Consider the following 27,500-nt stretch of genomic DNA (forward strand, 5'->3'; position numbering starts at 1 on the left):
TCCCAAATCTTAGCTTGTGCATGGTTCAGACTTCACTGAGCACTCAAGTATAAATAAGTCTTACAACTTCCTAACGGAAAACTTAATGACTTCAACTTAAATTGCATACTAGCCTAGAATTTGGGCTACTTAGTAATTAAAACATTGTGTGCTTTTGAAATTCTTATCATTTATGTACTTGAAATTAGACTTTCATTTCATAAAACAAATTTTATTTTGGGATTGAAGTTTGTGGGTAACTTCACTGCAAACCCTCACGAGACAACACTCGTCCACTAGGGTAACCTAGGGGTTTAACGGCTTGTTGCACGTGCAAAGTGCAATCGTGATGCTCTACGAAAGTGGGTACGTATCTCAGATTTTATGTACTTAGCTTCAATAAAAAGTTATGGGTTAGACTACATCTTTTGTGCCCTCATTTTATCGTTTGCTTATTAATTGCTAGAGACTAGCAATAAGCTGGTTGGGGGGTGTGATGAGAGCACAAAAGTGCAATCATCATACCATCTTAATTAGTATTATAGCTAATTATTAATAATAAAATTAACTAATTAACATTGTATTTGTGTTTGAGTACAAGTAACCCAAGAGACCCAATAACAATGGGTTTGAGCCCAATGCCTGGCAGCCCGAGCTCAAGTCAAGCCAGCATTCCAGCGCGTCCCAATCCTCCACGCCATCAGCGGCATCCTAAGGATCTCACGATCAGCCCAGATGCGTCTCCAGCTCCCAGTCTGCCCTTGCAGCACCAACTTGATTGTGCCAGGCTGTCCACGTCTTCAGCGCATCCCCACCATGCCTCACAGCCATCCAGCCAATTTCCCAATCCTCCATACCATCAACGCAATCGAAGCAACATATCTTCTCCCAGCAGCCGTCCGTTTTTCCTCCCAGCAGCCGTCCGTTTCTTCTCTTCCGAGTTCCAGCTCCTTCTCGTGAAGCCAGCGAATCCCATATGCAGCGTCCCAGCCGATTCAAGGAGCCGCTTCAGCCGCCCGTGATTCTCCCCCAAATCCCAGCATCCCAGCCTCTTCTCCCGTCCGTATTCATCATCCACGGATCCGCTCCTCCCAGCACCGATTTCGGTCGCCCATTTCAAAGATCCACAGCTTCATCCCGTGCGGAAACAAGGGGGAAGAAAGGATCCCACGCCCACTTCTAATCCGGCGTCCACAAAGCTTCCGAATTCCACATCTCTTCCAGATTTGAAATCCCAAGCGTCCGAGCTCCATGGATCACGCCGGCCGGTCCAGCCTCCTCCGCATCCAAGCACCCGCGGCGCTCTTCATCCGGATCCACCTCCCAAGATCCCGCGGCCGTTTCTCCTCCTCTCCATGCGCAATCAAGGGATCCATGCTCTGGCGATCTATAAGAAGGGGAGAACGAGAGGAGGAGGGGGGTCCTCGGTTGGGGTTGAGGCCAAGAAACAGAGAGGAGGAGGGGAGGTTCTCGGCTTGGTGAGGGGAAGCTCTGTTCAAAAGAAACAGAGGAGGAGCTCTGTTTTCCGAGAAGAAGGAAGAAAAAAAATAATATTTTATTTTTTTTTAGTGTTCAACCGAGAGGGGTTACTTGTTCCCTTGTTTTCATTTTTTTTTTCCTTCTTACTTTTGTAAGCATTTTCCTTTTTATGCAAGCTATTAAATTTTCTTTTATGCAATCCATGTTATAGGTTTTGTTTAATTTCTGTTCTTTTATGCAATCCATTAATTTTTCTTTCATGCAATCTATGTTCCAGGCTTCAATCTTCTTAAGCACTATTTTCATCCATGTCAAAGTTTTTCTTTGAGTAGTTAAATATTTCATTAAATTTATAAATGCTCTTCGATTCCAAGTATCCGTCTTTTGTTTACTTTCAAATAGAAAACATTCTCTGGTAAACTAAAGAATCATTCAACATCCCCGAAGTATTGTTCTTCTTTTGTTATTCAAAAATCGATTTTGAATCCGAGTGAATGTTTTAATTTTAATGCAACTCCAATCGCCTCCCTGTGGATCGACCTCTTACGACCACTATTCTTCGAGTAGAAAAGGTAAGAGTAAAATTAAATTAAACTTTGTTTGTCGGTTCTAACAACGATCTGTTTAGCATATTTTTAGGTAAACAGGAATCAGACAACAGAAAACAACACATGAAAGATGCTTGGGAAGAAGAATGAAGGTTGTGTGAGATATACTTCTAATTCTATTTCCATATATACCAATTTTGAAGATTTGAGCGGCAGATTCCAAAGAGGTATGTGATATTGCTATTAGCTTCACTTCGAGTAGTACTAATGAGAAGAAGATTGCTACTTCTTTAGCTTTCTATATGGATAAATCTAAGAAATGGGATGTAAAAGGTCAAGTTGGTGTGATTGTTGCCTAGTTTCCTTAGAAACACTAAAAAGAGGTCTAATTCTGGTGGTGAAGCAGACTCTTCCATTCAGCTTCTAAAGATCGAGGACAAAGGTGTTGAACATGAATATAAGTTCAAAGTCTTGATTAAGCTCTCTTATAATCCTTTATTTTGTTGGGATAAGAGGATTGTTGTTAACATGATTGGTTCTTTTGATGTTGTGGAGAATTTTGAAGATGACACTATATCTAAGAAGCATATGAAGATTTTTCACAATCTTATGTTAACACTTGAAGAGTGTAAGAAGGTCTATCCTGAGTATAAGAAACAAAGAAAGCTCTGGCTCTTCAAAACCTATTTTTGAGAGTCTTGTGGTAATCTTGGGAATTCTAGTGATGCTGGCAGTGAGGTTCCTATCATCAGAAAGATAGTTTAATCTGGTTCAGCTGGCTCAGCAGGCAGTTGAAGAACCTCAGTTTTAAACATGGTCAATGTTGGTTTTGTCCCTTAACATAAGGTGACAACTGATGGTGCCCTACGGAACAAGCTGGTAGGTTGGATCCCTGGCTAAATTCTCACAAAGTGCCGTCTGGGGTGGTTGAACATATAGCTTCGACAGGAGCTAATACTATTGAGTGTCAGTCCAAAGTCTAGTGAAGGCAATGATATTGCATATGAATCCTTATTGTAGTTGTGAAAAGATAGCATCAGATGGCCAAGAATTGGTTTAGGATGAGGTGGCTAGAACTATGGTCTTGGTTGGGTTTTCCATGAGCAAGAGTGCATGCCCTGTAGGTATCTATTCTTAAGATATTTGCATCTTAGAGAAGTGAAGACGAAGTTGGATAAGTTTGGATAGTCTTAGGCTAAAGGGAATTATAGATTGACTACGATTGGTCTATTTGATAGGAACCCCAGGAACCAGCTCATTGATATCGATCGCAAATGTAAGTTGTCAATTATAAAGGATGCGAGTATCTTGTTGGAAGAGCTTAGAAATAAGGTGCGGAAGAAGTCAAGCAAATGGTTAAGATAGAAAAGGAATTCCTAGAAAAGGAGTTTCAAGACGGTGGTGATGGTGGCTCTTCTTAAATTTGATCTTTTGTCGTAACTGGAGTGGTTTTATTTTCATCATGAAGCTTGTAGCATGGAATGTTAGGGGTTGGAAAACCCTAGAAAGATGATTTAGTAAAGTATAGAATCTAGCGGGTTCATTTTTGTATGCTTGCAAGAGCCAAATTTCTTATCCAATTTCTCCCTTTTTGGAATCTTTTGGTGGTTCTAGTATCAAATCTTGGTTTTGGTTGGATGTGGATGGTGCTTATGGTGGATTTTTCATCGGTTGGTTTGATCAGTATGTGAACTATTTAAATTAGGTCAAAAGGAAACACTCTATTTTAGTGAAGTTATCTGGGGCAGGCAAAGAGGTCTAGTGTAAGCTTCAATTTTACACACTTGAAGACTAAACTATCTGGGCAAGAAACTTAAGAAATTCTAGAATTAAGGAAGTAAATGAATTTAAACTCAAAGGCAAGATGATGAACTTAGTGCTAGAGGCTAACTAGAGACAACAAGTAGCTTACCTTACTATTGAAGGCCCTTGCTATCATCCCCCGACATCCACCGATCATTGCAGAAGGATGCTAAACTGTCAAAATCCACCAATTCTACCGCAGTCGATCCCGGAATCCCCCTGGAATCTACTAGAGTTGAATAGAATTGATAGTCAACTTTAAAGACCACGCAATAGCACGTATCTAATAGGATAGTGATTACGGGTATCGATCCACAGGGATTGGGGTATAGTTGTTTTTTTAAAAATAAAAATATTTAAAAGGATGAATTTGTGAAGACTATTAAACTAAGCAATCTAATAAAAGAAAATGCAATTAAAAGGATATCAGTTTGGGAAAACCTAGGGCAAGGAATTCACCACTAACATCGGAACAAGGGTTATTTATATTTTATTTCGTTCTTGGGTTAACATGCAAATTGGCTACAAGCCTAATAAGCATTTAAAAATTCACAAAAGTAATTTGGGCATAATCCATCTTCAGTTGGCATGAAATGTCTACCCTAATCTAAGGTGGCAGCACATCGCATCTTCCCTAAGCATGGACTATCTTATATTTACTTAGTGATCATGAAGAACAGTTGTATAAACTTCACATTTAAAATCACAGAAATTAAACATGAAATAAAAGAAGATATTCATTAAAAACAATAAGTTCATACAACTCCAAGAACATAAAATAAAATATAAAACCCGTGTCCCTTTGTTAGGGCTGCATCCGGCCCCAGTGAAGAGATTAGCCTTTCATGGAGTCGTGGGCGACAGTAGCGGTGGCACAGAAGCAGGCTCCCATTTCTATCACGATCGGCTCCCTCTGCCTCAGCACTTCATTTTTTTTTCTTTCTTTTGAGAAGGCATTCCCAAAAGACCCAAACTCTTGTCTCTCCTGTTATTTCATCTTCTTCCGTGGGAACTTGCCTGTGAACCCGAACTCTTCTTCTCCCCTTCGTGAATTTGGCCTCTGAGGAGATGGGAGAAGCCTCCCCCCCTGGTGGGGGAAGAAGGAATGGGATCAGCCCCCTCCCCTGGTGGGGAAGAGGAGGAATACCCCCCCCCCCCCCCCGGTGGGGGAGTAATGAATGGAAGAGAAGAATGCCCCTCCTCGGTTCACGCCTGAGCCTTTTATAGGCTGCACTCTCTCTTTCCTCTTCCTTATTTCGAATCATGGATAAGGATGAACCCTTTGCCGTTGGGATGAAGTTTGGACTGATTCGTTGGACTGCTGTGGTTCGGATCTTAGATCCGGCTGCTGGGATGCTGATCAAAGGAGAAGATGCGTGAAGCCGGACGCGTGGGAAGATGAAGTCAATCCGAACGGCTGGAATGCTAGTTCGGTTGGGAGGAAGTGGCTCACAGGTTGCTTTATTTTCGGAGAAGATGACTCTAGAATGCAGGGGATTTGGATAAAGAAGAGATGGACTACATCCGTGGATGAGGTGCTGGGAACGGAACTGGAAGCTGATCCCTTGAATCGTGGATGATTAGGGAGGATATGGCTCACGAACGGGATGCTGGAACTCTGTTCCGAAGTAGAGATAAGGATGCAAGGCTGGGAGATGAAGCTCGTGAAACAGGGGAGGCGTGGGTGGATGAAGGCTATCGTGAACGGGAGATACACGTAACAGGGGATTTGATGCGGTCGTGGGATGAACGTAGATCACGAACGCGATCCGGAGGGAGGCTAGGACAGGTTCTGGATTTGGTTTGGAAGGAGGTTACGGCTGTGATGTGGAGCATTGGTTGTGGGAGGGAAGCAGGGAATGTTTGGATTTGCTGGTGACGTGGATGTAGTGGGAGAGAAGAAGCTGCTGGGATAAGGATGATCGCAAGCTGGGAGATGTGATCTAATCCGGAACGTGGAGGAGAAGCTGGATGAAGCTGAGAGGGAGAGTTTATCCGTGGGTGAATATAAGGTGAACTGGGAGTTTGTTCCGAAGCAGGGGAAGATGTGGAGAGCGTTGGATGAACTGAAATGCTTCGGCTGAAAGGCTGAGATCCGTTCGTGATGCTCATCCCGGCTGGACACGAGATATCCGGATGCGAGAGAGGTTGGAGCTGGGACGAAGAGCTGAATCCGCGTGGAACGGGATGGCTGGGATTTGGGTTCATCCAGATGCGGCTCTGTTTCATGGAAGGAGCTTTGGATGCCGAACTATGAATGGGATGCAAACGGAATAGAGATACGATGGGGAGATGAAGTTTAGATACGAAAATCACTCGAGGTTAGCTGGGAGGTGACGTGGAACAGGGGAGGAAAGGATAACGTGGAAGCTTTGGATGCGGAAGGGAACAGGGGAGGTGATTCGAAGTTGGATGATGGTCCGGAAAACGTTGGGTTGTTGTTCACGGCTGAGATGAACTCTGAACGGGAGCTGGGGAGTTTGGAAGTGCTGCCGTTGGCTGGATAAGGATGCAAGGCTTGGATGTTGATCCATGGGATACTCGGTCGCAGGAGAAGATCTGTGATCCGGAGAATGGGGAGAGGGCTGGATGTAGGATGATGTGGACGCGAGATAAATGGTTGAAATAACTTGCGGTTGGAGTTGTGGTACATGGAGAACGTGAACTAGGGATAGCCATGTGTTGAAGAGGAAATTGAGAAGATCTGATTCACGGGGTGCGTGTCATTCGGGTTCGGGGGTCATCCCAGATGAATTTGATTTGACCTGCATACATTAGATGGACCAATATAATCAAGCAAAAATCGAATTATTTTTAATAATGCAATGATGAAGATAATTCAATTTTTAGTTGAATTTACAAAAATATGTGAATTAAAATAACGATAAGTGCTATGAATAAGATATTAATTTATGCATTATATAGCACTTATCAAGAATCTATCATGCCAAAAACTAAAAGCAACCACAAGCTAACATATATTAATTAAGGAAAATGTTCATTGCACTAATGTGTGAAAAAACTAAGTATATATACATAGTGTGTGTCTATAAGCTCTAGGGCCCCATATAATGACAAGGATAAAAGGTGCCTTTTGATCTCGACTAATTAAAGTCTTGAAAAGCAAGACCGAAAACCACTAGAGCAAGTAATATCGCTTGAAGGGGTGCTTATAGAACAAAAATCATTCATACGGTGGGCTAAGAGCTATCAAAATTCTGGAAGAGTTTATGCTGTCAGACCTTCTGACGGTGGATCTGCTCCTAAAGATAGATCTTGTGCTCCCAGATAAATTCTGAGGGCATAATAGTTATCGTGACATCAGGATCTGGCCCATTTGGTTATTGTTTGAGTTGGGGACGGTTCCCACATGCATCATCTCTCTTAAATTCTTGTACTCATTTATTGTTATTTGTTAACCGATATTTATGGGCCTCTTGAATTTTCTTATATAATGGCTTTAAAGAAAGTATATCATCTAAATATTTTTATTTATTTAGATATAAACAAATAATAAAATAGCATGGAAATCTGACAAAATTGCTTATTTGGCCAACATGTGACTCCTTTCTTGCCAATGGAATATACCGTGCAAAATTTTCTAAGTGATCGTACACACACATACATACATACATTTATATATATATCGCTGGTTATTGATGTATCGCTGTAGAGGATGTCCCACTAACACATGGACCAAGATGAAGGGAAAGTTGCGAGTGATACTTGATGCATATCTTGTGGTGGTCTATTAAGGCTTATCAGGAAGTGGGGTTCTTGTCTCACCTGAGAACAATATACAATGGTTTGCACAAAAATTTCTGAACTCACTAATAGCAAATCCCCTATCCAAGCAATACTCTACATATGAATATTTCATTATTTCATTTTCAAAATTTGACTTATTCATACATTACAATTATACATCTGTAGTAGAGTTCAATGGTCACCAAAGCGAGGCGTCAAACTCAAAATTTGATTGATGGAATAGAAGATCAATTCTTTCTCTTTCTAGCAACCTGAAGTTCTTGAAATATATTGGTCATTCAATGTATAAACTCAAAAGGTTGGTATGAAAATTCTTTAGCAAATTCTCTCGTGCACATGAATTTTTTTATTTTTTAAAAGCAAAAGTACCCAAGATGACAGTTAACAGTTCATCTTAAAATCACCAGTTGTCCTAAAAGCTTAAGCTAATAAGATAAGGTAGATTAATTTATATATTTTATATTTTCTTACACTTTTCCTCACATGTGAGCCAGATTTTTTTTTAATGGATGACCCTAACATGTGAAAGTTTTAAAAATGGAGTTAAAGAGTGCAAAGACAGGGTTCAAACTCAAGACCTCTGCTCTGATACTATGTTGAAATCACCACTTGTCCTAAAACTAGAAGTTAATAGGATAAGGTAGATTTATTTATATTTTTTATATTTTCTTACAGTTCAAGGTCCTGCCAAAATTAATGCATGGCAAATGATAGTTTTATAGCAGCACAAAATAAAGCAAATTTGCAAAATGATCAAGCTAAAAACATTCTACATCTGTATTTAGTATATAGCTAGCTATTACGCTCTTCCCTTAAGAAAAAGCGAAAAAAGAAGAAAATCAACAACAATAACAACAACTATAAAACTTTTGCACCAACAATTAACAATTTTCTATGCCTTAACAAAATTGCATGCAAAGACTTCCTCCTCGAAACTCATTGGAGACCTTCATTCTTCTCTTTCTTTTTTCTTTCCTCTTGCTCCCTTTCTTCTCTTTCTACAACCTTGTTGTTCCTCCTGATTTCCAGTAACCACTTTCCCATGCGTAAAGTTGCCCTTGAGCACCGTGTGGTTACTCCTCGAAACTCATTGGAGACCTAAAATTATATCTCCTCATTCCTTTCTTTCAACAAGTAGAGACGTACACCTCACGTCTCGTGATTGGTCTCTTTAGCATGAACATATTAGGTACGGATGGTATGGGACTAATTGGAAAAGAGCTAAACCTTTTCATCTTAGAAGCCCACTTATAATGGCTTAAGAGCTTCTAAGAATGGGAATGTCCTATGGAAAGGGAGAAGACAGCATGTCTTCAGCATCACTTCAAGTCACCAAAGGTGAGCTTCTTGCTCTGGATGACTCTCCCAAATACGCCATTTTATAGGCACACCATATCCTTCCAGAGTGTTCCCACAATTAAGAAGGGAGGCCAAGTGTGCAAATTGCCTCTCTAATGTTGAATGTTTCAAGATTGTATGAAATTGGAGGACTACTCGGCAAATTGCTTCCGTTACAAATAGAGTAAATGCTTTCGTAACGCATCAATCTCCAGCAAAAGCTTGGAAAAGCTCATGAATATATCATGTTCGCAGAGAATTCATGTTTCTTGCCGAGGATTAAACGTTGGATAGAGGACCTTGTCTGTTAGTAGAGTATTCATGTTTTCGTTGCACATAATATGGATTGGTTGTGTCCAAAAGATTTAAATTTGGATGGGTACATGTTAGCTGGTGAAGTTTGTGTGAATAGAGGATTCACGTGTCTTATGCACCTAATAGGTAAGGTCAACAATTTCATTTTGGGTGGTTGTATGTACCTTGATTGAAGTTGTTGGCATGAGCACACTACAGAGAATTGGTAAATTTCTAACTCTGTATTGCCGTGCTAGATAGAAGCATATGTAATTTTTTCCCAGTAACAAAGCATGCTCACGCTTCCAAAAAGCGTCGGCAAATAATGGGCTCTGCCGACGCTCTGCTTAGTGTCACCGGAAGCTGCCCATGATGGATGCTTATAAGCGTCAGAAGGGTTAATTACCGACGTTTATAAGTGTTGGCGAAAGCCAAAATTCGGCGACACTTATAAGAGTCGTCGGACTCCATCCCCCCCCCCCCCACCTAGAAAGCTCCGACCCCCTCCATGAGCCCCAAATCCCTAACCCACACCGACTGACCCCCTCCTCAGCCCCTTTCACCTATCTCAGCCCCAAATCTTTCTCCTCTGCCGCATCTCCTTCTCCTCCTCCCCCTCTCCGCTGGCCTTTCCTCCTTGACAATGTAAATGTAATCATATTTGACAATATGAATATTTCGAATGATCCATTTGATTGTGACATGTGACTTTTGTTATGTGTGTGATTTTTGTTATGCATTTGTTTGGTAAATAATGTATATAGAATTAAAAAAAAATTAAATAACTTTTTTTAAAAAAGTTAACTCTAACAACGCTTTAAAGTGTCATTAGAATAAGTATTGCCGATGCTTAAAAGCGTCGGCAATACCAAAATTTTGGATGCTTTTGAAGCATCGGAAATGGCCAATGCTTTTGAGCTAGCATCGGCAATGGCCCGAGATGGCCTGACGCTTATAGATGTCAGCAAAGCATCTGTTATTACTGATGCTTTTTAAAAGCGTCTGCTGTTACCGACGCTTTTTAAGAGGGTCGGCAAATAAAATTTCCACACTAAATACTGACGCTTATATATAAGGTCGGTATATGCATTAAAAAGCATCAAGAATGGTCTTTTTTTTCTCTGTAGTAGCAGTGGGCTTACACTTGTTGTGCACCTCATGGGTTGGCTAAATTGGACAGGCTTGAATTTGGGTGGTAGCACACACGATACTAGGTCAGACATTGGTGTACTATTAAGTTACAATTTTCTTGGTGTAGAGAGAAAGGTGATGGAATTGACATACAAAGTTCTAGAATATGCAAACAAGGAAGATGGGGTTGAAAGGGTGGAGAGATGGGTAATAAAAGCTTGATATAAAAAGGTTCACCATATAATATACAGACAAGGAAGGTAGGGCTGGGAAGTGGAGAGGAGGATGGAGCTTGACGGAGTTTCTATTACATTAATAAGACAGATGAAAAAGATATTACAATTTTACCATTAATTTAGCAACGAGGGTTAACCTACTGTAAACTAAAATCGAAGGTATTGGATGGAGTATAGAAAGAAACTCTTATCACTTTCTAATCTATAGTGAGAAAACTTGAAGTGACCGAGTGATTCAAGCATGGTGCTAGACTTAGCAAATCTCAGTCAGGATCTCTCATCATCCTTTTTACTCTAATGGAAAAGGCAATGGTTGGACATTTTCTCAAAAACAAGAGAGAAGAAACAGTGAGATAGAAAGACCACTTGTTTTTTCACCAAAGAGAAAAGGTTCTTAATTTCTATCTACTTCCTCTTTTTTGAACCCTAATATTGCACTACTTCAAATCTTGAAGATGAGCCTTGGTACAAATGCAAGGTTGCTCTATTATGACATGGAGGTCATACATTAGAAAAATAGAAATAGCTTCTCAGCATAGGAGAGTAAGACTGTGTATATCTGACCTTCCCTAGATCCTACAATGGTGAGAGCCTCATGCACTATATTGCTCTTTCAAACCCTACGAAAGAAAGGTGCATGTTTTAGAATCACTATCATATAGCACAGGAATGCTACCCACTACTTCCGGTGTGGTAGTTTTGATGATTGGAAACCTTGGATGAAAGGTGCTTGGGAAGAAGAATGAAGGTTGTGTGAGATCTACTTCTATTTCCATACCTATTTTGAAGTATTGAGCGGCAGATTCTAAAGAGGCATGTGATATTGCTAATAGCTTCACTTCGAGTAGTACTAATGAGAAGAAGATTGCTACTTCCTTAGCTTTCTATATGGATAAATCTAAGAAATGGGTTGTAAAAGCTCAAGTTGGTGTGATTGTTGCCTGGTTTCCTTAAGACACACTAAAAAGAGGTCTAATTCTGGTGGTGAAGCAGACTATCTTATAATCCATTACTTCCATTCAGCTTCTGAAGATCAAGGACAAAGGTGTTGGACATGAATATAAGTTCAAAGTCTTGATTAAGCTCTTATAATCCATTATTTTGTTGGGATAAGATGATTGTTGCTAACATGATTGGTTCTTATGATGTTGTGGAGATTTTTGAAGATCACATTATATCTAAAAAGCATATGAAGACTTTTCACTATCTTATGTTATCACTTGAAGAGTATAAGAAGGTCTATCCTGAGTATAAGAACCAAAGAAAGCTCTGGCTCTTCAAAACCTATTTTTGAGAATCTTGTGGTGCTAATGTTGGGAATTCTAGTGATGCTGGCAGTGAGGTTCCTATCATCAGAGAGATAGTTTAATCTGTTTCAGATGGCTCAGCGGGCAGTTGAAGAATCTCAGATTTAAACATGGTCAATGTTGGTTTTATCCCTTAACATAAGGTGACAACTGATGGTGCCCTACGGAGCAAGCTGGTAGGTAGGATCCCTGGCTAAATTCTCATAAAGGCCGTCTAGGGTGGTTGAACATTTAGCTTCTACAGGAGCTAATACTATCAAGAGTGTCACTCCAAAGTCTAGTGAAGGCAATGATATTGCATATGAATCCTTATTGTAGTTGTGAAAAGATAGCATCAGATGGTCAAGAATTGGTTTAGGTGGTCTTGGTTGGGTTTTCCATGAGGAATAGTGCATGCTCTGTAGGTAGCAATTCTTAAGATATTTGCATCTTAGAGAAGTGAAGAGGAAGATGGATAAGGTTGGGGGAGGGACAAGGAAAGAAGAAAGGATAGTCTCGAGATAAAGGGAATTATAGATTGAGTATGATTGGTCTATTTGTTAGGAACTCCAGGAACCAGCTCATTGATATCGATCGCAAATGTAAGTTGTCAATTATAAAGGATGTGAGTATTTTGTTGGAAGAGCTTAGAAATAAGGTGCGGAAAAAATCAAGCAAATGGTTAAGATTGAAAAGGAATTGCTAGAAAAGGAGTTTCAATTTATATATACCGTGCAGAATTTTCTAAGTGATCGTAGCATTGCTTTTATTTATATATATATATATACACGCGCGCGCGCGCGCACATACAAATGTATATAAATGTATATTTATATATATGTAGGAGGAATCTAATCAGGCTTGGTTTAAAACAAAATCAATTTTGAGTCAAAAGCCTAATATCAAACTTGGCTTGCTTACATTTATTTGAAGATTGATTGAAACTGGATACAAGCTGAACAGAAGCTGTTCACGAGCAGCTTAGCTTAATCGTGAAATAATTACCACCAGTCATGCATTGTTAATGGTGATGATCGCTATTTGCCAATTCAACCCTCTGTTGAGAGTACTTAAGAACGAAATAATGGCTGCGATAATGTCTGTTATTTCTCACTATAACAACAAAATGAATGATAACCAAAAATAAGAGCATTGTTTTCTTAAATCAGTAGTCGCCAAACAAGAAGATATTTCTGACAGTTGCTATAAAGATCTAAGGTCCTGCCCACCAATTAAGGTTGTATGCGTGAAAGAGGATATTTAGGTCGTTTAGATAACCACTGAGAAATAAGAGAGGTAAATTTTAAAAAATAATAAAAACATCCTTCTTACCTTATTGAAGATCAAACTTAATTGTCTTAGTTATGGACAAGAAAAAGTTACACTACATGTCAGTATATGAAGGATACCTGTAGAATAGAAATTTCATTTTGAATGAGCCAACAAAACTACAATACTTCAACCAATTTGCAAAGGAACCACTTACAAAACTTTGCCACAATCTCAGAATTCTCCCTTCTGACGGGATGCAAAATAAATTATCATCGAATAGGCCTGGTAGCTGTGGTGAATTTATAACATGTAAACATATTTTATATAAAGTTCATTCTTTTTTCTGCTTGCATTCCCAGACCAATCCTTGCCTCTTGTCCAGAAGTTTATATCCAAATGCTGCTGAACGCTTCCTCGATTGCCCTCCTCTTGCCCAGCTCAATGGTCCATCCTCCAGCTCTGGCCCCTCTCTCTGCTCGTAGCTTCATTGCTTCCTCGTCGTCGACCGCATAGCCCTGCAGGAGATCAGCTGGACCTCCAACAGGTACAGGTTGTGGAGCCATACCTGTTGGGCGTGGCTGTGCAAGCCCACTGCCCAGGACAGCTGCAGGGGCATACTGCCCTTGCACACCAATACCACCGCTAACGCCTTGAGAGCTCTGTCCAGCACCCTGTGGTCAGATATCATATGTACTAACAAGAATCAACATTTCAGCTGCTCAGATACAGCATCCTTTCGCAAAAAAAAAAGCCTTACGGTTTCACAAACCTTGATTTGGGCCTTTTTTCTATTATTTTAGAGGTTAAGTGTCTATCTTATCAAATGCACACAGTCATACGATGTTATAGTCATTTTATATAGAAGACCATAATCTTGTGACATTTCTTGTATTTACTTATCCAGGGTCCTTATAAGGCACTGCAACAAGGAACTGCTTGGAATCCTTAACCATCAAGGGTTATGTTTATTGTTTTTCTTCTCTTTAACATTAAAAAAAAAGGAAAGAAGAGCGTTAAAAATTAACACAATATAGCCTACAGACTTATATAAATAAAATATAACTGAAATATTATAGTAAAACTGAAATAAAACTTTAAAAAAATCTCTAATGTTTCAATCAGTTTCAGCCGAAATTGGCCCAAACCATGGAAGATGGACCTAAACAGGTGATCAAAATCTAAACTGAGGGATTAGTTTCAATTTGGCCTTAGAACAGATTGGTTTTGGCTATAATTCAAAACCTTAAGGAAAACTAATTCGTCAATTTCTAAAGTTGAATATACTCTTTCACCTCCAAAAATAAAAGGCCCACAAAGATGTGTGCTGCTTCATAATAGGGTAAGTTTCAATTTAGGGCAAACTAACAATTTTGCAATTGTAGATCATAGAACCAAATTAATGTGTTATAGGAATTCTGGTGGATGAAGTGTAAACAGATAGGAAAGAAAAAAACTTTGATTTGCATATCATGCTTACCTCTAAGGTACACCAGATATGTCCCAATAGAATGATTAGGGCCCAAACTTGGCTCATAATAGACACGGCCAAAAATGGCCCAAAATGACTGAATTGGGTCCCAAATTTAGCCCACAATGGGCACAGCCGAACATGGCCCACAATGATCGAACAAGGCTCAAATTTGGCCTACAATAGGCACATCTCAACATGGCCCCAAATGATTGAACTGGACCCAAATTTGGCCCACAATAGCTGTCACGCCCCGAACCCATCACCCAGGTCCGGCACGCGACCGGCCGCATGAGCCCTAGAGCAATGCCCTAAAGATCATGCAAGGCCTAAGATAAACAACAATTCCAATAATTCCAATAATTTCATAAATGCCAAAATCAAAGATTGATATAATTCAATCAAATCCAGCTACAATGTACTGATTTATTACATAATTTCAAATGTCCATAAATAAAAGATAAATTGACTTCTAACTATCTAGCAGTCTGACTCCAGATCGAGCTCACTTCTTGTCCCATCCGACAGATTCTACGAATCCAGTGCCTCTGAAAAAAAATGGAAGTGTAGTATGAGCTTTTCCAGCCCAGTAAGAATCCCAACAACCACACACAACAAAATCATAAAATAATCAAGTATCAAAATATATATATCATTTCATCATTTCAAAAGCTCAACAAACAACAAATATATGTAATCAGTACATATACACAAATCCTTTTTCACATTATGTGATCCATTCCTGTATTACTCAAATTCCAAAGTTTTCAAACTTTTCATTTCTGGCGTTGGACTAACCAAGATCATGTCCCAGTCCAAGACTGCACAAATCCCACGCATAAGCTCGTGGCAGCTATCCCACGCGTAAGCCCGTGGAGGCTATCCTACGCATAAGCTCGTAGAGGCTATCCCACGCGTAAGCCCGTGGAGGCTATCCCACGCATCAGCTCGTGGCCGCTATCCTACGCATAAGCTCGTAGAGGCTATCTCATGACAAGGTTAGTCCAACCCATATTACATGTTTGGTTTTACATGTTCAATCACATTCCCATCACATCACATATTTTCATAAATTTTCAAAAAATATGTTATTTCTTCCCAAATGAATTTATCTCAATATTTTCATTATAAACAACATGCACGCCTCATAGGTGCCGCATCAACTCATAAACAATAACAACATAATAATGAAAATATGTTGATAAAAATTCGTCTCATATGTATCATATCAACTCACAAGCAATAACATCAAAACCGTAAATAAATCCAACGATAAATCAATATATGCATAGAAGTGCTCAGATGTAGGGATTCTTACAGAAATTGTAGACTGACTTAAACACAGTCCAAATCACAACCTACGCGCTGGGGTGCTGAGTCCCCTGATCAAAACCTCCTGGCACCACTGTCTCCTCCCCTACAGCATCAATTACAATCACAAACTAAATCATTTAATATTTAAATATTCAAAACTATAATTCACATCTGCTATGGGGTCCATCATCAGGTCCCCAAATATCTCAATCCCTCCAGATCTAGGGCAGTCAGGGTGGCCCGACTCCCACCCTTGTACCACCGGCCTGTGTTGTTGCCAGCCGTGGCCGCAGCCATGCCGGCGACGATGGCCGGTCCCGGTGAAGAGATCAAGAGAAAGGGATGATTCCTCTCTCTTCATGGTTGGGAATACATCTCCCTTCTTCAAATCTTTTTGATCCAAGGGCGATAGCCATGGTGGCTGCCCTCTCCTTCCCCAACCCAACACACCTCGGCCACTATTGGCCGGACCATTGCCGGCCGCCCCTGCTGCAGTCGCCGGCGATGGTGGCTAGCCAAGAGAAAGAGAGAAGAAGAGGTCTCCTCCTCTTCTTCTTCTTTTCTCTTCTCCTTCTTTTTTTTTTTCTTCTTCTTTCTTTCTTTCTTTCTTTCTTTCTTCCCTCCCCTCCATCATCAACAGATGAACCACCGAGGTGGTGGCTCAGCCTCTCTCCCCCCACACCCGACGGCAACCCAAGCTGCCTTCCCCCCGACCGCTGTCGTCGCCGCCGGTGGCCAACCCACGCGGAGGGAGAGGAGGAAGGGACGGGATCACGAGGAGGAAGGCCTCGGATCCGCCATCCCCCATCTCCAATCAAAGCCCTAGAACCCTACTCCAAATCTCCTCTATCCCGACCACCCCACTGCCATGGACCTCGGCCAATCCCGGCGGCCGACGGCCGGCGGCAAGATCCGAAAAGAGAAGCCGAAACAGGGTACCCCTGTTTCGGATCCTTCTCCGACGATCTCACCGGCCAAATCCCCATCATCACCGCCCTAAGTCCAGAAAATGAAGCATAAGGAAGGGAGCCCCACTTACCTCGGTCCGACGACGTGCTCCGGTGACCTTTCCGGCAAGAGATGGATGGAAGAATCCGTGAACAAATCATCGATCTGTGGAGGGTCTTCTCCGAAGGAAAGGCTTTAGAGTTTTCCCCCACGGCCGGCCGGATCTCGGCGCTCCGTCTCCACTCCGGTGTTTGGTCTCCTCCGGCGAGTCGCCTCCCCCGATGACCGGCCTCCCCTCACGCCGCCGCCTCCCCCCTGCAAGGCTTCCTCCACGATCGTGCCTAGGGCACGATCATAAGAGGGATACGGGTCCGGTCTTTTCGGGCCGGCCCGTTAACCTCTTTTTTTTTCTTTTTTTTTTTTGGGTTTTTACATTCTCTCCCCCTTAAAAAAATTTCGTCCTCGAAATTAACTTACTTGAAGCCTCAAACTTTAAAAAAATATGCATCCATTATATCATTCCTGATATTTCAAATAGTCTCCCTCTCGGAGTACCTACTCACAAGATTTTGACAAACAAAAATTACAGCATCTCGAAACTTGATCCTTTCTATTTACCACACGTAGTAAGTTCTTTTGATCTCCTTCAAAAGAATTCCAAACTCCCAACCTTGGATTAAAATGCCATAATTATATCCCAAGAAATTAATTTCTCTTAATTCTACCCAGAGATAATAATTGGCTTGACAGAAATAGGAGAAATCTTTAGTATCAAATGCTCTTAATATTCTATAATCATTTTTCTTTTCTTTCTCCCACATCATTCCAACAAATAAGAGATCCATGTTAAAACATTCCAGGCCCAAACTTAATCACAGAGCTATCAATCCGTGAATGCTAAATTTGAGATGCCCCAAAATTCTTCTTAGAATTATCAAAAATAGGAGAGCCCATAACTACTTCCAGTAGGCAAAGAATCAACCACATTCCCCTCTACTAGAAAACTAACTCAAATCTTCCATAATAATACCCCTCAGATCAAGGTATTATCATTATTATTTTTTTTTCTTTTTCTAATCGGTTTCAAAATAACTCAAACCACTACACTTCCGCTGCGCACTCTGATCTAACTCATCAAATTCTCTAAAGTCACAAAATGATTTCTGTCCAAACTATCATTTTGCATCGTGACTAAGAAAATCCAAATTTTAAATTTTCAAGTAGAACTAGAGCAAAACCTCTAGATCTTTTTGTTCTCGATTTATATAGAGTATACTTACCATAACTAACCCCCAAGGCATTAATCAAGTTTATGGTCACTACATGATCTTCACTTCCATTTTAGAATTCAAAATATCTAGGTTTAATTTAAAATAAGTTAACCGTGGATTTCCTCAGCAATTCGATTAAACAATCTACGTTGATCTTCTTTCAAAAAGATTTACTTCAAATTCCATGGTTTAGGAGTCATTGAGCCAATACACTAGAATTTAACTCGATCGATCTCCAGATCTTCCTTCACCAAGATTCTTAACATCCATCAGTAATGCTATATATGATAATTCATGTAAGCATCTCATGACCGAAGTCTCTACTCAATATGACATTTATTAGTGGCTTCATCAACAACGACAAAAGATCCCTGCTCAAATCTTAAACCTAGGCTTGAGTTTTAAATTAACACATCAAATAGTCTTCTACAATTATAAGTAAAATCCAGTAGCCCAATCCAAACATGAGAATTCAAATAATTAGAATTCTCCCATCAATATGCATACTCTATGGCCTCAAAATAATCAAATACATCTATAGAAAATAGACCTATTTGCAATATCCAACATGCCAATATCAGATATAATCCACATGCATTTTCAACTTCGAAGAACATTCCTTTCAATATTATGAAATCTCCTTAGCTTACTCCAATACTAAATCAACGTACAAATCCCACTCTAATAATTAGCAGCAAAACCAAAAGTATGATCACATCAAAACCCACATCAAATTTGAACTTTCAAATCATTTAAATAATATCTGAACATGGTATACTCGATATACCATTGTTAACCTACACTTATCTTAGGTCAAACCTCTCTTATCATGATCAAAGACAATTTATACTTTCCTTCCGTATGCATCGAAAACCAAACCGATGCATACATTTTATCACAATGCCCAGTGATCTTACAGCTTAAGCACTGAATTTAATTATCATGTCCAAAGTGATCATAACCTTAAGCTATGATATATTTCTGTCACGATCCCTAGTGATCTTAAACATATGCTCAGATTCCAACTGGTCACATTTTCCAATAATCTTAAACCTCAAACTTTAATGCCACTAAAGCCACAGTCCCTAGTGGTCTTAAACCTTAGATTATAATATCATTCTTGTTACAATCTCAAGTGATTATAAACCAAATCTCTGATAATTTTTCTATCATAATTCTCCAATGATACTCACCTGAACATAAACCCTAGGATACCTTAACCTTAAGCTCTGATACCACTCTGTTACGCCCCGAACCTGTCACCCGGGTCCGGCACGCGACCGGCCGCATGAGCCCTAGAGCAATGCCCTAAAGATCATGCAAGGCCTAAGATAAACAACAATTCCAATAATTCCATAAATGCCAAAATCAAAGATTGATGTAATTCAATCAAATTCAGCTACAATGTACTGATTTATTACATAATTTCAAATGTCCATAAATAAAAGATAAATTGACTTCTAACTATCTAGCAGTCTGACTCCAGATCGAGCTCACTTCTTGTCCCATCCGACAGATTCTACGAATCCAGTGCCTCTGAAAAAAAATGGAAGTGTAGTATGAGCTTTTCAGGCCAGTAAGAATCCCAACAGCCACACACAACAAAATCATAAAATAATCAAGTATCAAAATATATATATCATTTCATCATTTCAAAAGCTCAACAAACAACAAATATATGTAATCAGTACATATACACAAATCCTTTTTCACATTATGTGATCCATTCCTGTATTACTCAAATTCCAAAGTTTTCAAACTTTTCATTTCTGGCGTTGGACTAACCAAGATCATGTCCCAGTCCAAGACTGCACAAATCCCACGCATAAGCTCGTGGCAGCTATCCCACGCGTAAGCCCGTGGAGGCTATCCTACGCATAAGCTCGTAGAGGCTATCCCACGCGTAAGCCCGTGGAGGCTATCCCACGCATCAGCTCGTGGCCGCTATCCTACACATAAGCTCGTAGAGGCTATCTCATGACAAGGTTAGTCCAACCCATATTACATGTCTAGTTTTACATGTTCAATCACATTCCCATCACATCACATATTTTCATAAATTTTCAAAAAATATGTTATTTCTTCCCAAATGAATTTATCTCAATATTTTCATTATAAACAACATGCACGCCTCATAGGTGCCGCATCAACTCATAAACAATAACAACATAATAATGAAAATATGTTGCTAAAAATTCGTCTCATATGTATCATATCAACTCACAAGCAATAACATCAAAACCATAAATAAATCCAACGATAAATCAATATATGCATAGAAGTGCTCAGATGTAGGGATTCTTACAGAAATTGTAGACTGACTTAAACACAGTCCAAATCACAACCTACGCGCTGGGGTGCTGAGTCCCCTGATCAAAACCTCCTGGCACCACTGTCTCCTCCCCTACAGCATCAATTACAATCACAAACTAAATCATTTAATATTTAAATATTCAAAACTATAATTCACATCTGCTATGGGGTCCATCATCAGGTCCCCAAATATCTCAATCCCTCCAGATCTAGGGCAGTCGGGGTGGCCCGACTCCCACCCTTGTACCACCGGCCTGTGTTGTTGCCAGCCGTGGCCGCAGCCATGCCGGCGACGATGGCCGGTCCCGGTGAAGAGATCAAGAGAAAGGGATGATTCCTCTCTCTTCATGGTTGGGAATACATCTCCCTTCTTCAAATCTTTTTGATCCAAGGGCGATAGCCATGGTGGCTGCCCTCTCCTTCCCCAACCCAACACACCTCGGCCACTACTGGCCGGACCATTGCCGGCCGCCCCTGCTGCAGTCGCCGGCGATGGTGGCTAGCCAAGAGAAAGAGAGAAGAAGAGGTCTCCTCCTCTTCTTCTTCTTTTCTCTTCTCCTTCTTTTTTTTTTTCTTCTTCTTTCTTTCTTTCTTTCTTTCTTTCTTCCCTCCCCTCCATCATCAACAGATGAACCACCGAGGTGGTGGCTCAGCCTCTCTCCCCCCACACCCGACGGCAACCCAAGCTGCCTTCCCCCCGACCGCTGTCGTCGCCGCCGGTGGCCAACCCACGCGGAGGGAGAGGAGGAAGGGACGGGATCACGAGGAGGAAGGCCTCGGATCCGCCATCCCCCATCTCCAATCAAAGCCCTAGAACCCTACTCCAAATCTCCTCTATCCCGACCACCCCACTGCCATGGACCTCGGCCAATCCCGGCGGCCGACGGCCGGTGGCAAGATCCGAAAAGAGAAGCCGAAACAGGGTACCCCTGTTTCGGATCCTTCTCCGACGATCTCACCGGCCAAATCCCCATCATCGCCCTAAGTCCAGAAAATAAAGCATAAGGAAGGGAGCCCCACTTACCTCGGTCCGACGACGTGCTCCGGCGACCTTTCCGGCAAGAGATGGATGGAAGAATCCGTGAACAAATCACCGATCTGTGGAGGGTCTTCTCCGAAGGAAAGGCTTTAGAGTTTTCCCCCACGGCCGGCCAGATCTCGGCGCTCCGTCTCCACTCCGGTGTTTGGTCTCCTCCGGCGAGTCGCCTCCCCCGATGACCGGCCTCCCCTCACGCCGCCGCCTCCCCCCTGCAAGGCTTCCTCCACGATCGTGCCTAGGGCACGATCATAAGAGGGATACGGGTCCGGTCTTTTCGGGCCGGCCCGTTAACCTCTTTTTTTTTCTTTTTTTTTTTTTGGTTTTTACAATAGGCATGGCCCAACACAGCCCAAAATGAATGAAGTGGGCCCAAATTGATGAACACGGCCCCAATGGATGAATTAGGCCCAAGCAAATTGACACGTCCCAACACGGCCCAAATGGATGAACTCGGCCCAACGTGGCCCAAATGGATGAACTCGGCCCAACGTGGCCCAAATGGATGAAGTCGGCCCAAGTACATGAACACGACCCAATATAAATTTTTTCATCCTGTTGAACATGGAGGAAGAAGGAAAAGAAGGAAGAGAGGAAGGAGAGGAGAGGAGAGGAAAGGATGGCCGATGGCCTGAAGGTGGCCCGACCAGCGACTCACGGAGGCACGGCCAGCAGCGAGGTGTCACAGCCGGCGAAAATGAGCCAATTACTTGGCTCAGAATAGAGGAGTGGCCGTGAACACAGAAGAAGCAGAGGAGGGAAAAGAAGGAGGGTTGTGCCCCCCTAGCTACCTTAGAGGCAGTTTCCTTGGCCAATGAAGAAGTCGTGGCGTGGAACTCATCGACAGATAGTGTGGCGGTCGCGAAAGCAGCGGCGGCAGCTCGAAACCGATCTCAGAACAAAGAAAAAACAAGGCCACAGGAAAAACTTCTGATGGGCTCGGTTAGGGCGTCACATCGGCCATGAGAGAAGGAGGAGGAGGGAAGGGAGGGAGGAGAGGCTTGGTGGTGGACCTATGTAGGCAAAAAAGGGAGATTTATAGGAGTTTCCGAATAGGGTTGTGGCTCGCTCACTACCATGAGAATCGTGGAGATTGAGTGAGATCGGCGGCTGTTCGCGCTCATACGGATCCTTGCAGTACTATAAAGTAAATTCAAATCCTTCCACCTTATCCAACCATGAACTGCAAAAGAAACGTGAATCCTTCGCTAGCACATAGCACAAACAGCTTGCACGGTATTTCCCAATTTAAATAATCATACTTGCCCAACACATGAGATGCACAAGAGGCATGAACCCTTTGCTCACACAAACCTTCTTCTCCGTCAAAGCTATATGTACCCAAATGCAAATAATTGAACTTTAACCAACCCATGAGGTGCACATAGTTGGTGTGAATCCTAAACTCGTACAAATTAATGACTTCTCCAGCCAACTTGTAACCACTCAAATTGACATATCTTGGACCTATCCAATCCACCAAGCCCACGTACAAGAACTGTGAAAGCTCTGTTAACATAGATAACTCCATCCAATGTGGAACCCACAACCAGGTGGTCTGTTTGGTGCCAATTTAAAACTAGATATATGTACAAGGGATGGACATCATCTTGGCAACTCTTCTGCCGAAGGTTCATACGTTACTAAAGCATTTACTCTATTTATAACGCATACGGTCTACTACGTAAGTACACGTGATCTCACCCATCATATTATAGAGACACTCTCGAAGGATATGGACGTGGCTATAAAAGGGCATGCTTGGAGGAGTCATCCAGAGCAGGAGGCTCTTCTTTGATTACCCTCGGGGATGCTGAAGCCACACAATCTTCTCCATTTCCTTGGGAAACCTTCATGCCCAAACATCTAGCCCAACCATTCTGGGCGTCTAGTATGCCACTGGAGGATAAAGGAAGGCATTCTTTTGTGAGCAGTCTCATACCATCCGTACCTAAGATGATTGTACCAGAGATTCCCATTGTGAGATGGGAAGCGGAGATCTCTTCTCATGAGAAGGGAAGATGAAAGGGAAGCACTTCATTTAGGTCTCAGACTCTCAGGCAAGGAGTAACCACATAGTGCTGAAGGATGGCAGACATCCTTTCTTGCTTCGCAATTGGTTACTTGAAGTCAAAGAACAACAAAATGATGGAAACCTAAGCACGGCAAGGATGGACTTCTCTTGGAGTACTGCAAATCTTTCTTAGCGGTTTTGGTGAGGTATAGAACTAGTTATTAGAGAGTGTTTTTTCATTTGTTTTTACAGGAAAGTGTAAAAGCTAGATTCTGAATATAGACTACACTGTTGCTGGCAAATTGATTGATCGATTTGCTATTTTGCTTTTGTTTTTTTTCCTTCCCTCTGGTAAAGCTGTCATCAGGCATGACTAAATTGAGTTGCTAGTACACAAGTGAATTTAATAAAGGATTTCATGTTTCCTTAATTATCATTTGTAGTTTATACATTGAATGATTACTGACATGTTCCAAGAACTTGAGGTTTGTAGAAAGATAGAAGGAATGAAACCCCGCTTTGCTATATGCATGTTCGGAGTATTGAGGCATAATATTTGTTATTCCATCCCTCATGCAATTGTTTCTATGTCTTCTGAACAGCCCCAATGTCATTAAAGTTTCATCACAATGAAAGTGCCAATGACCCTCTAATTGGAAGTAAAATTCAACATATTATATATATATATATATATATATATATATATGACATTAAACAATGTCAAGTGGGAGCTCAAGTTGTTTATTTCAATTCGAAAGTTAACAAACACACCCAAAGATGATATCATGCTGTTTAAACCTTTTCATCTTAGATGCCCACTTATAATGGGTTAGAGCTTCTAAGCATGGGAATGTCCTATGGAAAGGGAGAAGACAGCATGTCTTCAGCATCACTTCAAGTCACCAAAGGTGAGTTTCTTGCTCTGGATGACTCTCCCAAATACGCCATTTTATAGGTGATAAGTGCTAAATAATATATATATTTAACTATTTTATACCGCACTTATCATTATTTTTCTTGCACATATTTTAAATTTAACATAAGAAAATGTGTTCCCCTTCATCATTGCATTATTAAAAATAATTCGATTTTGCTTGATTTTATTGGTTAAGTCTAATGTGTGCAGGTCAAGTCGAATTAATTGGGATGATGTCTGAACTAATGTGTGCAAGTCGCGTTTACAGCTGAACCCGTATCTACGTCACCCTTTTTAGTGCTCAGAGATCAAGCTTCCATGTCTTCCCCTGCTCCGTGTCCTAGTCAGAACCAAGCCAACCGCAAATCAAAGCCTCTCTTATCCCTTCTTCAGAACAAATCCAGCATCCGAAACCTCATCATCTCCCAACCGACTTCAGTTCTTATCCACCGTTCACAGCCTCCTCTGCTTCCTTCCCATCCGCATACATTGCTCCACATCACAGCGACCACTTGTGATCTCCCGCACCTCACAAATCCAACCAAACTCCCAGCTCACGAATCATTTCTTCCCTTCATCCATATCAAAAAGAATCCTAGGAACTCAACTTCCCAGCCGTTCCGCTTCCCCTGTTCCTATTCCCATTCTTTCCCAAGTTTATCTTCTCGGATCACATTTCCCAGCTCTCATCTTGTTCCAAGTTTATCCTTATCTCACGCCCATCTTCCAGATCTCCAGCCAACGGAAGCACAACCAACCTCCCAACTCCACACTCCGAATCCAAATCCTAGCATCCTCATCCTCTTCCCATCGGCATCTTCAACCGATTCATCATCCCCTGTTCCCAGCCACATGAACTTCTTCCCAGCTGAATAAAATCTTCAAACCGAACAAACTAATCAACCCTTCATCCAACCTGGATCGATTCCAATCTTCCTTCCGAGTTTCCCGCGATCCATCCTTACCCCATTCATTTTCTCCTTGCTCCGTGTTGAATCCCACGTCGACTGAAGCAACATCTAACAAGTGGTTACCCTGATATAGCTACCTGTAAGAAGTGTCCTCAAGAGCTCCATCAACCTATTTAAAAGCACTTTCATGACTTCAAGGAGAGCAAGAAAGGGCCAAGACGAATAGAGATTGATCATTGAGCAACTAAGCAACCATCATGTCAACCAAGGACTGGGAGGATTATAAGGTGCTAAATCCAGATAACATGGAGAAGACCCGGACTCAAGCTGCCATACAGGAAATTTTGAATGACCGGTAGCACAAGAAGGAGGTTGCTAGGCATATGGCATAATTTGGGCCCTTACAAAGGGGGTTCTAATTTAGTGGCTGCCAAGGTAAATCTTCACTACAGGAGGAGCCAATCAGTAAGATTTGTTTCGCAAAAAAAAAGCCTTTTAGGTTTCACAAACCTTGATTTAGGCTTTTTTTTCTGATATTTTAGAGGTTAAGTGTCTATCTTATCAAATGCACACAGTCATACGATGTTATAGTCATTTAATATAGAAGACTATAATCTTGTGACATTTCTTGTATTTACTTATCCAGGGTCCTTATAAGGCACTGCAACATGGAACTGCCTGAAATCCTTAACCATCAAGGATTATGTTTATGATTTTTCTTCTCTTTAACATAAAAAAAAAAGGAAATTAAGAAGAGCATTAAAAATCAACACAATATAGCCTACAGAATTATATAAATAAAATATAACTGAAATATTATAGTAAAACTGAAATAAAACTTTAAAAAAATTTCTAAGCGTGAACACAGAAGAAGCAGAGGAGGGAAAAGAAGGAGGGTTGTGCCCCCCTAGCTGCCTTAGAGGCAGTTTCCTTGGCCAATGAAGAAGTCGTGGCGTGGAACTCATCGACAGACAGTGTGGTGGTCGCGGAAGCAGCGGCGGCAGCAAGAAACCAATCTCAGAACAAAGAAAAAACAAGGCCATTGGAAAAACTTCGGATGGGCTCGGCTAGGGCGTCACACCGGCTATGAGAGGAGGAGGAGAAGGAGGGAAGGGAGAGAGGAGAGGCTCGGTGGTGGTCCTATGTAGGCAAAAAATGGAGATTTATAGTAGTTTCCAAATAGGGTTGTGGCTCGCTTATCGCCATGAGAATCGTGGAGATTGAGTGAGATCGGTGGTTGTTCGCACTCATACGGATCCTTACAGTACTATAAAGTAAAATCGAATCCTTCCACCTTATCAAAACCATGAACCGCAAAAGAAACGTGAATCCTTCGCCAGAACAAACAGCGCTTCCATGGCATTTCCCAATTTAAATAATAATATTTACCCAACACATGAGATGCACAAGAGGCATGAACCCTTTGCTCACACAAACCTTTTCTCCGTCAAACCTATATGTACCCAAATGCAAATAATTGAACTTTAACCAATCCATGAGGTGCACATAGTGCGTGTGAATCCTAAACTCGTACAAATTAACAGCTTCTCCAGCCAACTTGTAACAAATTGACATATCTTTGACCTATCCAATCCACAAAGCCCATGTACAAGAACTGTGAAAGCTCTGTTAACATAGATAACTCCATCCAATGTGTAACCCACAACCAGGTAGTCCGTTTGGTGCCAATTTAAAACTCGGTATATGTACAAGGGATGGACATCATCTTGGCCACTCTTCTGCCGAAGGTTCATACGTTACTAAAGCATTTACTCTATTTATAACGCACGGTTTACTACGTGAGTACACGTGATCTCACCCATCATATTATAGAGACACTCTCGAAGGATATGGACGTGGCTATTAAAGGGCATGCTTGGAGGAGTCATCCAGAGCAGGAGGCTCTTCTTTGATTACCCTCGGGGATGCTGAAGCCAGACAATCTGCTCCATTTCCTTGGGAAACCTTCATGCCCAAACATCTAGCCCAACCATTCTGGGCGTCTAGTATGCCACTGGAGGATAAAGGAAGGCATTCTTTTGTGAGCAGTCTCATACCATCCGTACCTAAGATGATTGTCCTGGAGAGACCGAGAGCCAAATGTGAGCCGGAGATCTCTTCTTGTAAGAAGAGACGATGGCAGGGAAGCGCTTGCTTGTAGGCGATCCCATAGTG

General features: G+C 41.4%; 2 long non-coding RNA genes across 2 annotated transcripts; one reads left to right on the forward strand and one right to left on the reverse strand.

Annotated features, from left to right (window-relative positions):
* Positions 1 to 528: 528 nt before the first annotated feature.
* LOC149753634 (uncharacterized) lies at positions 529 to 6,553 on the reverse strand. Its single transcript, XR_016400201.1, has 2 exons — positions 3,919 to 6,553; positions 529 to 1,470 (listed from the first exon to the last, which is right to left on the reverse strand). It is a non-coding gene; the product is annotated as an uncharacterized LOC149753634 (long non-coding RNA).
* Positions 6,554 to 24,597: 18,044 nt separating this feature from the next.
* LOC149753635 (uncharacterized) lies at positions 24,598 to 26,023 on the forward strand. The gene is made up of 2 exons (XR_016400202.1): positions 24,598 to 25,760; positions 25,972 to 26,023. It is a non-coding gene; the product is annotated as an uncharacterized LOC149753635 (long non-coding RNA).
* The last annotated feature ends 1,477 nt before the right edge of the window (positions 26,024 to 27,500 follow it).

This window comes from Phoenix dactylifera, chromosome 4 (genome assembly GCF_051530095.1).
Source record: "Phoenix dactylifera cultivar Ajwa chromosome 4, Ajwa_hap1_PhDact_Kaust_v1.1, whole genome shotgun sequence".
In the NCBI taxonomy this organism is placed as follows: Eukaryota; Viridiplantae; Streptophyta; class Magnoliopsida; order Arecales; family Arecaceae; genus Phoenix; species Phoenix dactylifera.